The sequence below is a fragment of the Platalea leucorodia genome (genome assembly GCF_965183815.1).
Source record: "Platalea leucorodia genome assembly, chromosome: 34".
NCBI classification, from domain to species: domain Eukaryota; kingdom Metazoa; phylum Chordata; class Aves; order Pelecaniformes; family Threskiornithidae; genus Platalea; species Platalea leucorodia.
In genome coordinates, this window is record NC_138856.1 from 423558 (window position 1) to 437779 (window position 14222).

Here is a 14222-nt window from a genome sequence, read left to right on the forward strand (position 1 = left end):
TGGTCAAGCATTGGAACAGGCTGCCCAGGGAAGTGGTTGAGTCTCCATCCCTGGACATATTTAAAAGAAGGGTAGATGTGGTGCTCGAGGACATGGTTTAGTGGTGGACTTGGCATTGATAGGTTAACGGTTGGACTCGATGATCTTAAGGGTCTTTTCCAACATTAATGATTCTATGATTCTATGACTGGCCTATGAAGAGCATCTGAGGACACTGGGCTTGTGTAGTTGGGAGAAGAGGAGGCCGAGGGGTGACCTCATTGCTCTCTACTGCCTCCTGAGGAGGAGAAGTGGAGACGGAGCTGCTGACATCTTCTCCCAGGTATCCAGTGATCAGATGCACGGGAGTTGTCCATAGCTGCATCCGGGGAGGTTCAGCCTGGACATTAGAAAGCATTTCTTTACTGAGAGGGTGGTCAAAAACTGGAACAGGCTTCCTGGAGTGGTGGTCGATACCCCAAGGGTCTCAGTGTTTAACAGTTATTTGGATATCTTGGTCAGCTCTGAATTGGTCGGGCAGTTGGAGTAGATGATGGTAGTATGTCTCTTCCAAATGAAAATAGTCTTTTCTAGTCTATTCTTGCTTTGTGTACTCTATTCTCTTCTAAAATGAATGGTCCAGCTGCCCAGCTTTCATGGTATCACAGATTCATGGAATGGTTTGGAAGAGACCTCTAAAAGTCCAACTTTGGCTTTGGCATTGTGGGTACTCTGCAGAAATGCTGCATTGATATGACTCTGCCCTGGATCTCCGTGTTCCAGCTGATGTCAAGTTCTTGGAGGACCATGGTGTGTAGGCACTATAAACCACATAAAGATTTGAGATGGCAGGATGAAGTGCTAGCAGGCGTGGCCATGACCTGATAGCAAAGATCAATCCAACAAGTAAGATCATTCCAACTTCTCCAGCCTTCGTTGCTCCCAGCTCCATTTAGATATGAAAAGTAGATGTGAAGGGCATTAATAAAAAAACACTGTTTGGATACAATTTCTCCATGCAACGTGCTGGGAGAAGATGTCTTTTTGGAAGTATCTGCATAAATCTACATTTATATAGCACGCAAAGTGCTGTCATTTTTCTGGTCCATGTCCTAGGAAAAAACGCATGACAAGTTATACAGTTTCTGAGTTCGGAAAATGAGGACTTCTTACATGTAATTACATTCAAGTATTTTCAACCTCTGCCAAACATCTTCAGGCAGGGTTTGATTCAGTTGCCAACACAGAGTTGGAGACTGCCTCCAGGCTACCCGGGGGTAGCTGATGCCCCCATGTGGGACCTGCAAATGTGACCCAGGACATCCTGGAGGCTTTCAGGATCAAGAAGTGGGGGAAAAGAAGGGTGGGCCAAGATATCTTTGTTGAGACAACACATTTCTCTGCCTTCATGAGAAAGGGCCACGTGGGCAATTGCACACGTGATGGCCTAGGTTGGAGGTGACCACTCTCATCCCAGTCTTCGCTTACACATATTTTACCCTGCAGGTAATGAACAAGAACCAGGTCTACGCAATGCAGAGTCTACTCGGCAATGCTCTACTAATCATTATCAGGTGGGATCTATTGCAGATTTCTCTTTCAAAAAGATAGCATTTAATTCAAATTTGCTTCCCTCTGTGAATTGAGGGAGTTCACTATGTCAGCGTGTGACTTATCGTGTTCAAGGGGCGAATGAGGATGAACAGGGTCCAAGCAGGGAGGTCTTTGCAGGGGTCTTGGCATCCATGCTTGACCCAATAATGCATCCTACATTGGTGCAAGGTCATCCGCTGCAGGAAGCGGCCTTCAGTGGAGGTAACATGGACTTAATGTATGCTTGAGGGCTGTGTATTGGTTTATATTGAGCTATTTCTCTGTTTGGTGTTCCTCTTTGGCAGTTAAGAACCATCCTCCTATCTCTGGGTGCAGCACGTTCTCCAAGAAAAGCAGGTGGGAATTTGTGCCTAGGGGGTGGGACATGCGGCTATGGATGGAGTAGAGAAAGCTCTGATTTAACAAAATCGTCGAAACATAGAATGGTTTTGCTTGGAAAGGACATCTAAAGGTCATCTAGGCCAACCCCTTTTCACTGAGCAGGGACATCTTCAACCACATCAGAGCCCAGGCCAGCGTGACCTTTAGTGTTTCCAGGCATGGGGCAACTACCACCTCTCTGGGCAATGTTCCAGTCTTTCAGGACCCTCATCATAAAAAATGTAGCATCAGAAATGCTCAGGATCATTATCAATAATGATTGCTGATATCGCTTACTCTGTTAGCAGAAATGGAAAAAGAACACATCCTTTCTTATTGGTATTTATTATAAAAAATTTTTTTGCTTTCAGTAACATCTTGAACTCTTTCTGATAAACCACGTAAGAATTGAGGGATTGAGGAAAATCATGCAGAGATGTCTATTTTTTGGGAGTTTTGCGTGTTAATGAGCCCTCTAGTGCCAAGTTCCTGAACTGCAAATCATGAAAGAAGGTGGAACGAGTCTTCAGCGAAGCAAACCTCCATGCTCCTGAGAGAGTTTGCTATCCCCATTGAGAACAACCACTGAAGAGACCATGGGTGAGCAGACAAGATGACCATCCCCTGGGAGCTGAAGAAGCTACCAAGCATTAGATACATGTGGGGAAAAGAATGGGGAGGTAGCTGTGAAAGCCCTTGATATCTTTCATCAAGCAGGACAGCCATGGCCTGACATCCTATACCCTAGGAATGGGTGTCCTTTCCTTCATGGCTGTCTCACGGTTCTTCCTTGGGGCAGTGAGATGCGAGGGTTTTAAAGGCCAAGTACAGGTCAGTGGTAGGAGACCTCCCAGGCTCTGTTGAGGGTAAAGAGGCAGCAAAATGCTGGGGCTGTGAGGAACTAGTGTCATCATAGCATTGTTAAAGTTGGAAAACACCCTTAAGATCATCGAGTCCAACTGTTAAACTATCATTCCTAAGTCCACCACTAAACAATGTCCTCATCTCAGTGGAAGAGACAGCTGCCATTGTACAGAGAAAGACCTCATTGTTTTGGGGGTCCCAGCACCAGCAAAGTCTTTGGCCATCCCCACCGCAGGCCGCCCTACACTCTCCTATGCCTGTGTCTGTTTCCCTGAAGATTTTAACCACCTCCATTGCTTCCCCACCTCTCTCTGACCCCATTATGTCCCAAGGTTGGGACTTTCTGTCCTCAGTGAGTGAAGGAGGAAAAGAGAGGAAGTTCTGCTCATGGGCCAAGACCGAGCATAGTCACCCTCAGCAGTAGGCATTTAGCATGTACTGATTCATGAATAAAACATGAAATGTGTCTTTCATCCCTGATTTGCAAAAGAGGGGTCTTCCTTCCTGCCATCTTCCCAGGATGAATCTCCTCACATTCGTAGAATCATAGAATCATAGAATCGGTTGGAAAAGACCCTTAAGGTCTTCGAGTCCAACAGATAACATATCAATGCTAAGTCCATCACCATGTCCAAGGCTGGAAGACTCCAAGATGAACAAGACCAGCGCATTAATCTTCTTTTCACAGCACAAATTCTCCGGTCCTGACCACATTTTTGACCCTCCTCTGACCTGTCTCCGGTTAGCCAAAGTCTGTCTGTCCTTGCAGGAGCTCAAAACATAGGGAAGTTTTCTGTGTATGCTCTAAAATGTTTTGAGGAGAAAGGGATAATCACTTCTGGCAGTGCTCCTGCTCATAAAGTCCTGGATGTCATTGGCCACCTTTGCTGCTCGCTGATGTGTTGTCTAAGGAAACTCAAGAATCACCAGAACTTTTCCCACAGAACTGCTACCCAGCCACGCAGCCCCTGACCTCTGTCATTGTGCAGGATTAGTGAACCCCAAGGGTGCGACTTTAAGTTTGCCCTTATTAGATATCATGAAGTTCCTATTGAATCATTCCTCGGGCCCCTCTGTGTGATAGACTCTTAGGCACATGGAATGTTTTGCGACGGAAGGGACCAAAAAGGTAATCTAGTGCAACTCCCCTGGATTTATCTGGGACATCTACAACTAGATCAACTCGATCATAGCCCCATCCTGCCTGGCCTTGAACGTTTCCAAGGATGGGGCCTCTACCACGTCTCTGGGCAAACCTTTCCAGTGTTTCACTAATATTAATGTAAAAAATTTCTTCTCTTCTCTCTCTTCTCTTCTCTTCTCTTTCTCTTCTCTTCTCTTCTCTTCTCTCTCTTCTCTTCTCTTCTCTTCTCTTCTCTTCTCTTCTCTTCTCTTCTCTTCTCTTCTCTTCTCTTCTCTTCTCTTCTCTTCTCTTCTCTTCTCTTCTCTTCTCCTCTTCTCTTCTCTTCTCTTCTCTCTCTTTCTCTTCTCTCTCTCTTCTCTTTCTCTTCTCTTCTCTTCTCTTCTCTTCTCTTCTCTTCTCTTCTCTTCTCTCTTCTCTTCTCTTCTCTCTCTTCTCTTCTCTTCTCTTCTCTTCTCTTCTCTTCTCTTCTCTTCTCTTCTCTTCTCTTCTCTTCTCTTTCTCTCTCTTCTCTTCTCTTCTCTTTCTCTTCTCTTCTCTTCTCTTCTCTTCTCTTCTCTTCTCTTCTCTTCTCTTCTCTTCTCTTCTCTTCTCTTCTCTCTCTTCTCTTCTCTTCTCTTCTCTTCTCTTCTCTTCTTTCTCTTCTCTTCTCTTCTCCTCTCTTCTCTTCTTCCCCAACTATTTCATCTTTTCCTCATAACTGAGCATCTCCATACCTCTGATCTTTTTTTTGGCCCTTTTCTGGCCCTACTGTAAACTATAAATGTTATAAACATTTTAACAGGGTCAGGTGGCAAGACAGACCCCTGCAGGACCCTACTATGTAGAAGCCTCCACGCATGGTAGCACAAATTGACTATATCACTTTGAGCTCAACCATCCAGCTGGTGTTTTACCCATCTACATTTTCACCCGTGCTCTCCATGATATCCTAACCTTGTTACAAGAACACTGTGAGGGATGATGCTGAAAGCCTTGCGGACTTCAAAGTTAAAGACCAGCATCAATGTGTGGCTGATTGCCAGCCATCAGGGAGTGCCCTCCATCTCCATGACGTTTCAAAGGAGATGGAGAGTGGTCTCCCTGTGACAAGGTCCTGTTCCCGCAGCTCCCTGGGATGCATCCCGTCCTGTCCCATAGACTGGTAGTGATTGTTTTTTTCTCAAATGACAACTTGATTCATATCCATCGCTAGCTCTCCTTCCTCCAAAGTCCTGACTTCAGTCACAAAGAAGCCTGGGAGACCTCGCTGGTGAAGATCGAGGACAACATGACATAGAGAATCTGAGATTTGTCTCACTAAATTCAGCACTGGCCGCACATCAGTTTTTTTCTTTAACTGTTCTTGAAGTGCTTAAAAGCGCGTCTTCAGGCCTTGATGTATTTAAAAGAAGGGTAGATGTGCTGCTCGAGGACATGGTATAGTGGTGGACTTGGTAGAAAGAGGTTAATGGTTGGACTCGATGATCTTAAGGGTCTTTTCCAACCTTAATGATTCTGTGATTCTATGACAAAAGGAAACTGCCTCAAACTGCACTGGGTGAAGTACAGATAGAATACTAAGAAAAACGTCACCGGAAGGGTAGTGGCCTAGGCTGCCCATGGAAGTGGTTTAGTCACCATCCCTGGAAGTATTTAAAAGCCGGAGAGTCTTTGTGCTTAGGGATATGGTTTAGTGGTGGACTTGGCAGTGTTAAGTTAAGAGTTGGACTTGATTATATCAAAGGGCTTTTACAAACAAATAATTCTATAATTCTAAGCCTAGCGGTACTGTTCTCTCCTACTGCACCTTGGCTGTTTACTTCTTCGGTGTCACATCTCCGTCTCCAACAGCAACGTCTCCAGCTCAGCCTTTCTGCCTACAATGATGTACATTTGGGCTGAAGCATCTCAGCTGGTGCACCAGGCAAGATTAGACTTGCCATAAGGAGAAAGGGTAACAAGAGTGAAAGGCTTGAGCATGCAAATTTTTTGCTTCAGAGCGGAGCCATGCAATGGACAAAAAAACCAGTTGAATATCTTCCTAGCCCTAGGACAAAAAAAAACAAAATGAAATTAAATTAAATCAACCGCAGATATCTCCCAAGCTTGGGGAAATTATATCCTTCCCTGTCACCTTCCTAACTATTAGAAAACAAAAGGTGGTTCTCATGCTGAAATATCTTGAGAATAAGAGAAATGACACTGCTGGAAGTAAGTCTCTCTCCGCAGCCGAGGGCTGGAACACCAGTGAGGGAACGCCAGCAACAGCATGTAGCTTTGAGCCCCAGGGACACCTGGATGCAGCCAGAGGGGCAGAGAAAGTGCTGCCTTGGACTGGGCCTCTGCTGCTGAGCTGGGCTACTGGGACGGAGAGAGCCCCTGGTAAGTGGGCAGCACTGCGGAGAGACAGCTATGCCCAGGAGAAGCTCCTCTGCAGAGCGTAGCAGGGCTGGGGACATAGCCTGAACCAAGAGATGACAGAGCAAGATGGTACATGCTTTCTGAAGCGAGAAAAAAACTTAAGACCACGTTGCGGGACAAATATGTAGAGATCTTTTCATGGTAAGTCTATAGCTGAAGGCCACGCAGATGGCGTTTCTGGACTGATCTCCTGAAGCTGGCATGTCCCACAGCTCTGGAGAACAAGGATAATCTGAGTTTTTCCAGTCTTTGTGATTTGAGTGTGCAAGGGGAGATAGGCATTTATTTCTCCACCCTGGAGTAGACAATGAGACCCCAGTTCTCGCTAGGACTTTTCTGAGCTACTCCTTAGGCTCTGTACACACAGAGATGTTCCCGGCTGCCAGGAGGTGCCTGCAGGGCAGAGCTGAGCACACTGGTGGGATAGCGTCTGCGAGCATTGATATGGAGCAGACATGGGGACGGGGAAAGAGCTTCTGGCAAGGGCAGGTCCAGGCAGCACATAGAGGAGAAATGCTCGAGTGTCTGGCTGTCTCCCTGTCCTTCCTCTACTGGCAAGAGTCCTTTGACTTGGTCCCTTCTTGTCTCTTGCTTCCCCTTGGACTCACTATGGGCGGGTGAGGATTCAGGTGCAGACACCGATATTTCCTGTCCGCTTACTCAGTTTTATCCAGGGACGAGAAGCAACCCCGTCCCCTTTTTTGAGAGTCTGGAGACTGCAGTGCATGGAGTTAGCAATGATCTGGTACAAGTGAATCTTTCCCTGGAGGCTCCTGTGAGGCTGCATGTTGACCTCCAAAAAAGGCACAGCTCTTCCATGGCATCTCTGTCACCGCCATGGAGAATACACCTTTGTGCTAAGGTCATAGAAATGCTGCTGCAGGGCTGCAAGTTTGCAGCTGCAATGAGCCTTTGTTTTGCTAGTTGGGAGGGGACAGCTGAAGACATCTTCAAGTATGACGACGTGCTGTGAAGGGTTTGGAGACCTGCACTTGGAAACTGGATACCTCTGCTTTCCAGTATCTTCTCAGGTGAAATTCTGAGTTTGATTTTCCTCCAGCTCAAAGAGGCAACAGCACAGCGTAGCGGAGACAAATGCTGATGAGAATCATGAGTTGGAAGGGCCCCACAAGGTTTGAATGCATCTCTCATTGACAATTTTTTGACCTGTTAGAGAGAGGGCTGGCGTTAAGACAAACCTGTTTGTCTGTAGTTAGAGTGCAGATGGCGAATAGTCACTACAGGAACAAAACCAGGACTGACCTAACATGAGACACGGCAGAGAACCTAGAATAGACTCATAGAATCATTTATGTCGGAAAAGACCCTTAATATTATCGTGTCCAGCTGCAAAACTAACACGGCCAAGTGTATAACTAAAACACTTCAAGGGTAGACTCAGAGCTTGTGCACTTTGCAATAGTTGAAGCAATTTTGGAATTGAAGTCTACCTAAAAATTGAAGTCTACCTAAAAATTGAAGTCTACCTCCAATTTTCTCCTTCAACCTGTTTTCATCAATAAAGGCCCTCACTGGCACCCACTAGTTCTCCAAGAAATATCAGAGGGCTGTCCTTGGCCAGCCTTCGTGTTATCAGACCAGTATGTTCAGGCCTCCTGAATGTGCCATTTTCATATAGCTCGCTGGAGCACGCAGAGCTATTCAGCAGAAAAAATGCAGGAATGCCCCACAACGACAGCCAGATCTCGCTCGTCTGTCTCGGCTCCATCCACTGCAATTAGTAGAGCTCAAGGCACTGCAAAGCTAAGACGCAACACATCCTCCAAATTAGTTCTTTCATGGCTCTAACTTTAAGGGCATTAAGAGAAGTTTTTTCTCAAGCTAGGTGTCTGGGGTTTACTGCGCACTCGCATACAGGTGGCAAATGCAGAACAAGAAAGGGACTTAAAATTTATCCTTAATCGCAGCATGAAAGAGAATAATGACAGCGTTATTCCTTTCTCGCATTTACCGTGATGGAATTCTATGGATCGTTCGGAGTCATAAAATAATTCCTTATTATTAAACGTTATTAGCAATAGTAGTACTAGGATCAGCACTAACGCTATTAAAAAAATCTCGATTTTTTTCGCTTGTCATTATAAAAGGATTAAACCTTATGAAATATGACGAATGTCACGAAAAACTTATTAATTGCTTTTTAATGACTTACCTTATGCACGATTATTCTTTTATTCTATACCAATTCATCTTTTAAAAAACTATTAAGAATTAGCATGAAGAATATTAAAAGCAACTAATACTATTACTAATAACAAGTCATGAGTTTATCATTACAACATGATGGCGATGATACTGTTACCACAGCCACCGATGAAAACAATAGTAATAAATAACGTTCGCGATGATCTTTTCGGAGAGACAATACGTCCTTTCTTCAAGAAAGCTGTGTCCTCTTGGAGTGGCTGCAGGGTAGACACCCCAGTGCCTCCCAAAGGGGTCTGATGCCTGTGCCACAACATCCGAACACAAGTACCGTGGCATGGAGGACCGCTCCAAAGAAAGAACTCCTTTAGGAATACGTTGTGACAGACATGTAAGATCCGTGAAAATTTGTTCATCCAAACCCAAGATATGTCGATGATACTTGTCACACTGCTCCCCTGTATCAGGTGAGAAAACTCCATATCGAAAAGCTCAGAGTGTGACTCGGTCTATGCAAAGACTGAAGAGAGATTTGGATGATCTTAAGATTCTTTTCCAACCGTATCGATTCTATGATTCTATGGCAGCCCTGGGCAGGGAGGGTTTTGTTGTGGACATTGGGCTTTTTGCAAGACAGAAAATTATCATTTTAATGCTGTAGGCCTGACTAGAGTCACAAAAATATCAAGCCCCCCAAAACAAAAAAGAAAATAGGAAAACGATCTAGAGTGAAGGAATTGGTAAGCTTTTAAGTATTCTTGTTTTCATCTTCTGGTTTGGTAGTAGTATATATCAATATACTCGTCTTTGGGAGGATCTCATTTATTGGAGTGAGATGCAATTACATGGTCGCAGCCAGCTAATGCCAGTTTATCTGCCCTGGGACTCTCTGCTCAGTCTTCATCGGCATCTCCTGAAGGGCTCTGGTGTCCTGCAGATCCTCTGTGATAGCTCGCAGTCCCAGACAAGAAATCTTAACACAAGCTGTAGCAGGAGCCAGGAAGATTGTAAAAAAAGCAGCAGATAAACACAAGGAGTTCAATGCTTCTTCTGAAAGGCAGAAAATTTTTGCAACTACGTATTAAGCCTGGAAACGGGAAGGAACTACTGTCTGTGGGTGGACAATGAGTAAGCGTGCTGCGGGAATCTGGCAGAGCTGAGAGAAATTTCTCTGTCTTCCACCGAAGCTGACGAGAGAACAGCGGTTACTTATAGACATAGGTCTTCGCTGCCGCCACACCTCCCGTAGAGCCTTGGTGGAGGCCTACTGCTGTCTCGCACTCACCATCACATCCGTCCACCTCACTCTGCCTCTCAAAAGAGCCCTGAGCATCCCAAAAGGGAAAAGGTTACTCTTCCTGGGATATGGGAGTCAGGGCTTGTCCATCCCGCTTGATGAACTACATCAAGAAATTGTAGAGACAACTCCACTTGCCTTGGCTACTTGTAACCTGTGCTTCCATATTCCTGTTTCAACATCCCGCAAGGGTGGTCACATTGTCTGCTCATCCCCTCCATGGTCTCTTCAGTGGTGGTGCTCAATGGAGCCCATTAACACCATCAGAAACCTGGAAATTTGATGCTGACTTTTACTTCTCTAGAGGCGTGATCAGTCTTTTTTCATTATCTGCGGTTCAGGAATTTGACAGCAGGGGGCCCAATAAAACACATTGACAAGACAAGTCTCTGGGCAAAATTTCCGTTAATTCCTCAATTCCTTTGACGTTAACCAGAGAGACTTTAAGAATGTAGACAAAGTGAAAAAATTTTCAAGGCAAAGAGACAAAGTGTATAAAATGCTTGATTATGAATAGCCAATTCGCATTAATCCCAAATGTACTCGGGTTAAAGGAATGTTTTGAAGTATAACCTGCACAATCTACGCCCAAGGGGATGGATGGGCACAGTCAGTCCCAAAAGGAGGCATTCCTATCTCCTAGGTCGAGGTACGCATTCTAGATGTCCAAGTCCGCAGTGCCCTCTTGTTACAGGCATCCAGGCAGTTTCACTCATTCTGTATATCCCTTTAAGCCGGAATCAAATGATTGTTCTTTCTCTAAACTTCCCTAAAGCTTTTAAAAGACCATGAGAGCCTCGGCTTTGGCATCATCCCTACATCCTGGAGCAATGTTACTGAAAGTGTCATTTGCAACTTCCTCTTCTTCCATGTACTTTTTGTTTTGTCCGGGAGCTCAGTCAGTTAAGAAAAATCAAAGAATTGTTAAGATTGGAAAAGACCCTTAAGACCATCGAGTCCAACCATTAACCTAAAATTGCCAAGTCCATCTATACCATGTCCTTGAGCACCGTATCTAACCGTTCTTCAAGTACCTCCAGAGATGGGGACTCAACCAGTTCCCTGGGCAGCCTGTTCCAATGCTTGACCACCCTTTCGGTGAAGAAGTTTTTCCTAATATCCAACCTAAAATTCCCGTGGCACAGCTTGAGCCCGTTTCCTCTCGTCCTATCACTTACTAGTGGGTAGAGAGACAGACCCCCCCCACCTCGCTACAGCCTCCACTCAGGCAGTTGTAGAGAGCAATAAAGTCTCCCCTCAGCCTCCTCTTCTCCAGAATAAACAACACCAGCTCTTCTTGTAGTGAGGAGACGAAAACTGAACACAGTACTCGAGGTGCGGCCTCACCAGTGCCGAGTACAGGGGCACCATCACCTCCCTGGTCCTGCTTGCCACAATATTCTTGATAGAGGCCAGGATGCCATTGGCCCTCTTGGCCACCTGAGCACACTGCTGGCTCATATTCTGGTGTCTGTCAAACCCAGGTCATTCTCAGCTTCCCACGTGCTTACATGTATCCCACTTGCTCTGATAGAAGCAATATGGCTTTTGATGTAGTATTTACATAATATACAATTTGCACTACCCTGTACTCTTTTGGGCTTCTTTTGTTCTTTCGAAACCCTGCCCTCCACATCAAAGAGGCAAGCTTTGTAACCTGTTTCTCGCATAATTTCTGGAAAAAAAGAGGGTGGCCTATGTAAAATGCATCCTGAAGAACAACTTGAGTGGTTAGTATTTTCAAAGGCACCCAAACGGACGAAGTTCAAACCCCCGACTGTGTGTCAGCAGAATTATGTCTCAGCTGTGCTTCTCTGCATGGAGAAAACTCCTCAGTTTGTTTGCCAGGCAGACCTGGTGCTTCTTGCATTCTCCTTCTTTTTGATTTAGTTTTTCACTGGTGATTAGATACAGAGCAAATATTTCTTAGGCTTCTCTTTCCCCAAAAGCAGTAAAGATCGTGGACTTATTTATACATGGGTAACTGAACAGCACTTTCGGCTTCCCTGCCTGGCGAGTATAGGAAGAGTAAATATCAGATATTCTTTGCTATCTTTGCATGCTGTGGGACAACCTGTGGTAGGTTTTCCCTACTTATGCTTGAGAACAGTTTCACGCTCAAACCAATTTGTGGGAGGTTAACAGACCCTGCTAGGCGGTGGTACGACAGGCTCAGTAAGAAAAACTCAAGAATTAATTGCGGAATTGGTGATCTGCTTTAGTGTTCGGTGGAGGTTTTATTATATATCTTGCTTTAGACTTAGCATTGGCGAGGCATACTCGAGTAACTGTTGACTTATTTATTTTCAGTGAAGAGGTTCAGTACAAGCTTCATTATATTGTCTTCTTAAAAATTGTTACTATAAAGGGAGACAGAACTGGCATAGTTTATCAAAACTTGGGAGAAGGTGAGGGAAAAGACACTTACTTAAATATCTGCTAATCCTACGTAAAAGTATCAAAATCACTCAGATTTTCCGTCAAGTGTGTGTTAAATGGATGTATGGGGACTTTTCGTCTCATTTGTTTAACCTTTGTGATTTCCGAAGCCCAGATGTCAGGAAATAAAGACAAGAGACGGCAGGCGGAGTGCGGGAAGAGGCATATCATCGATATTTACAAAACTGCCTAGTGTCTTCCGTCGCCATATCCGTATGTTGCTAGTTATGTTCCTACTTTGTTATTCTTTTTTTCCAATAGACTAGAGTGTATTCTTCTGATAACAGGATCCAGTGTCATTACAGGATTGATTTCCAAGAAGCGGCTGGATTTACTAAGCCGATAAGTAGGAGACGTTTCAGACCTTACCAGCAGTAAGCAAAGGACTTGTTTTTCCACCTGGCTTTTGGGTACTTTCATCCATTTTGCAAGACTGTTGTGCATATATGAGAATATATTTTTGACTACCTGAGCAGAAAGGCCAGATGGGTCTGTCCAGCTACTATCGTTCTGCTAGGCAAAGCCTTGTCCTCTCACTTTCTCAGAGCGTGTTTACTAGCAGATGGCCTTAAGCTGGGTGAGAAGAGCTCTTTGCTTGCATGCTCCCTCCTTGCACTCCTCCGTTCCTTGTCCTTCAGGCACTTCAGTAGCACCTAATGGTAGTTTACTAGAACCTGTTACTTAGCAGCACATGTCTGTAGTTTACTGTTCAGAAATAACCAGATTTTTTTTCTGTAGTCCAAGACCTGGCTCTTCTACCATTTTCCCCCTTACATTTCCCCCCTTACCTTTTGCTCCGCAAATCAGGGTGGCGTTAGAATCTCGCATCAGTCAGCGTGGAAGGTGACCCAGGGTCTGTCCTTCGCCTTTTTTCAGAATAAGCCTTCTTTTTAGAGAAGATTAAGGTAACCTGCAAGGTAAAGGGTGGCTATGGAGGAGGTATCCTTGTAGTTTCCTTCTCTTTCTTTGAGAACAAAAGGTTATCTTGCATGCAATGCTAAGTCTGTGCAGGGTGCTATCACCTGGGTTGTAAATCAGATCTGAAAAATCACTCGGTAAAACTGAGGGTAAGCTGCGAGGAGAAGAAATGAGATGCTGAGAAAGCATGCAATGGCACTGTCTGTGCATGCACTCTATCCGATAGTTATTTTAAAGCTTTGATCAGGTTCAGCATGGCAGAAGTTAGAAGTCCTGGAAATACTAAATTTCGCACAAATTGAGAGAGCGAGGGGAGCAGCTCACTAGAAAAAAACAAGGTAAATTAGTGCTACTTTCAAACAAAGGCAAGAGCATGAACCTTTAAAGATACCAGAAATTGATAGTCAAGGTATGGGTTGTTTTTTTTTTTTGTTCCACAAGTTCACCTGTGAGTGACTGGGCACCAAAAAAAATCTTTCCTTTACGCAAAAGGGTGTAAGAAATTCGGCTTCACACTTCCCATGTATTCTGTATCGCAAGGTGAAGAGGCCCCAAGACGTAGCCTCAAAGGCAACGAGAAGGCTCGTCCTCCATCTGTGAGGCCAGCTGGGGATAGAGCGCCTTGTAGCGCTGGACTTGCAGAGCCTAAGCTGTAAGAGCGACTCTCAGGAGGGCGTCTCCGCTTCAGCACAGTGCTACTGGCTGCCACGGCTGCCAAATGATAGCTGGTTTGTGCCATGCCAGCTCGTACATGTGTTGCCATGTACATGAGGACGTGCCTCTAGATACCAAGAGGAAGCTGTGAAGCCGTGGTCTCCGTTACGGCGCGTGTGCAGAGTGCAGAAGTGTGTGGCTATTCAGCGCCGGCCTCGGGGAGCAGAGAGATTTTCACAGGGCTTCCTTGTTCATATCAGTTCTTCTAAGCAAAATAGCGCCCATTCGTATGAATCCCAGTAGTGAAGTGTCCTGAAATAACCAAGCGAACACTCAGAATGCAAGCAGCATCGTTCTATATTTCACACCAGAGCAGAGACTCAGCCC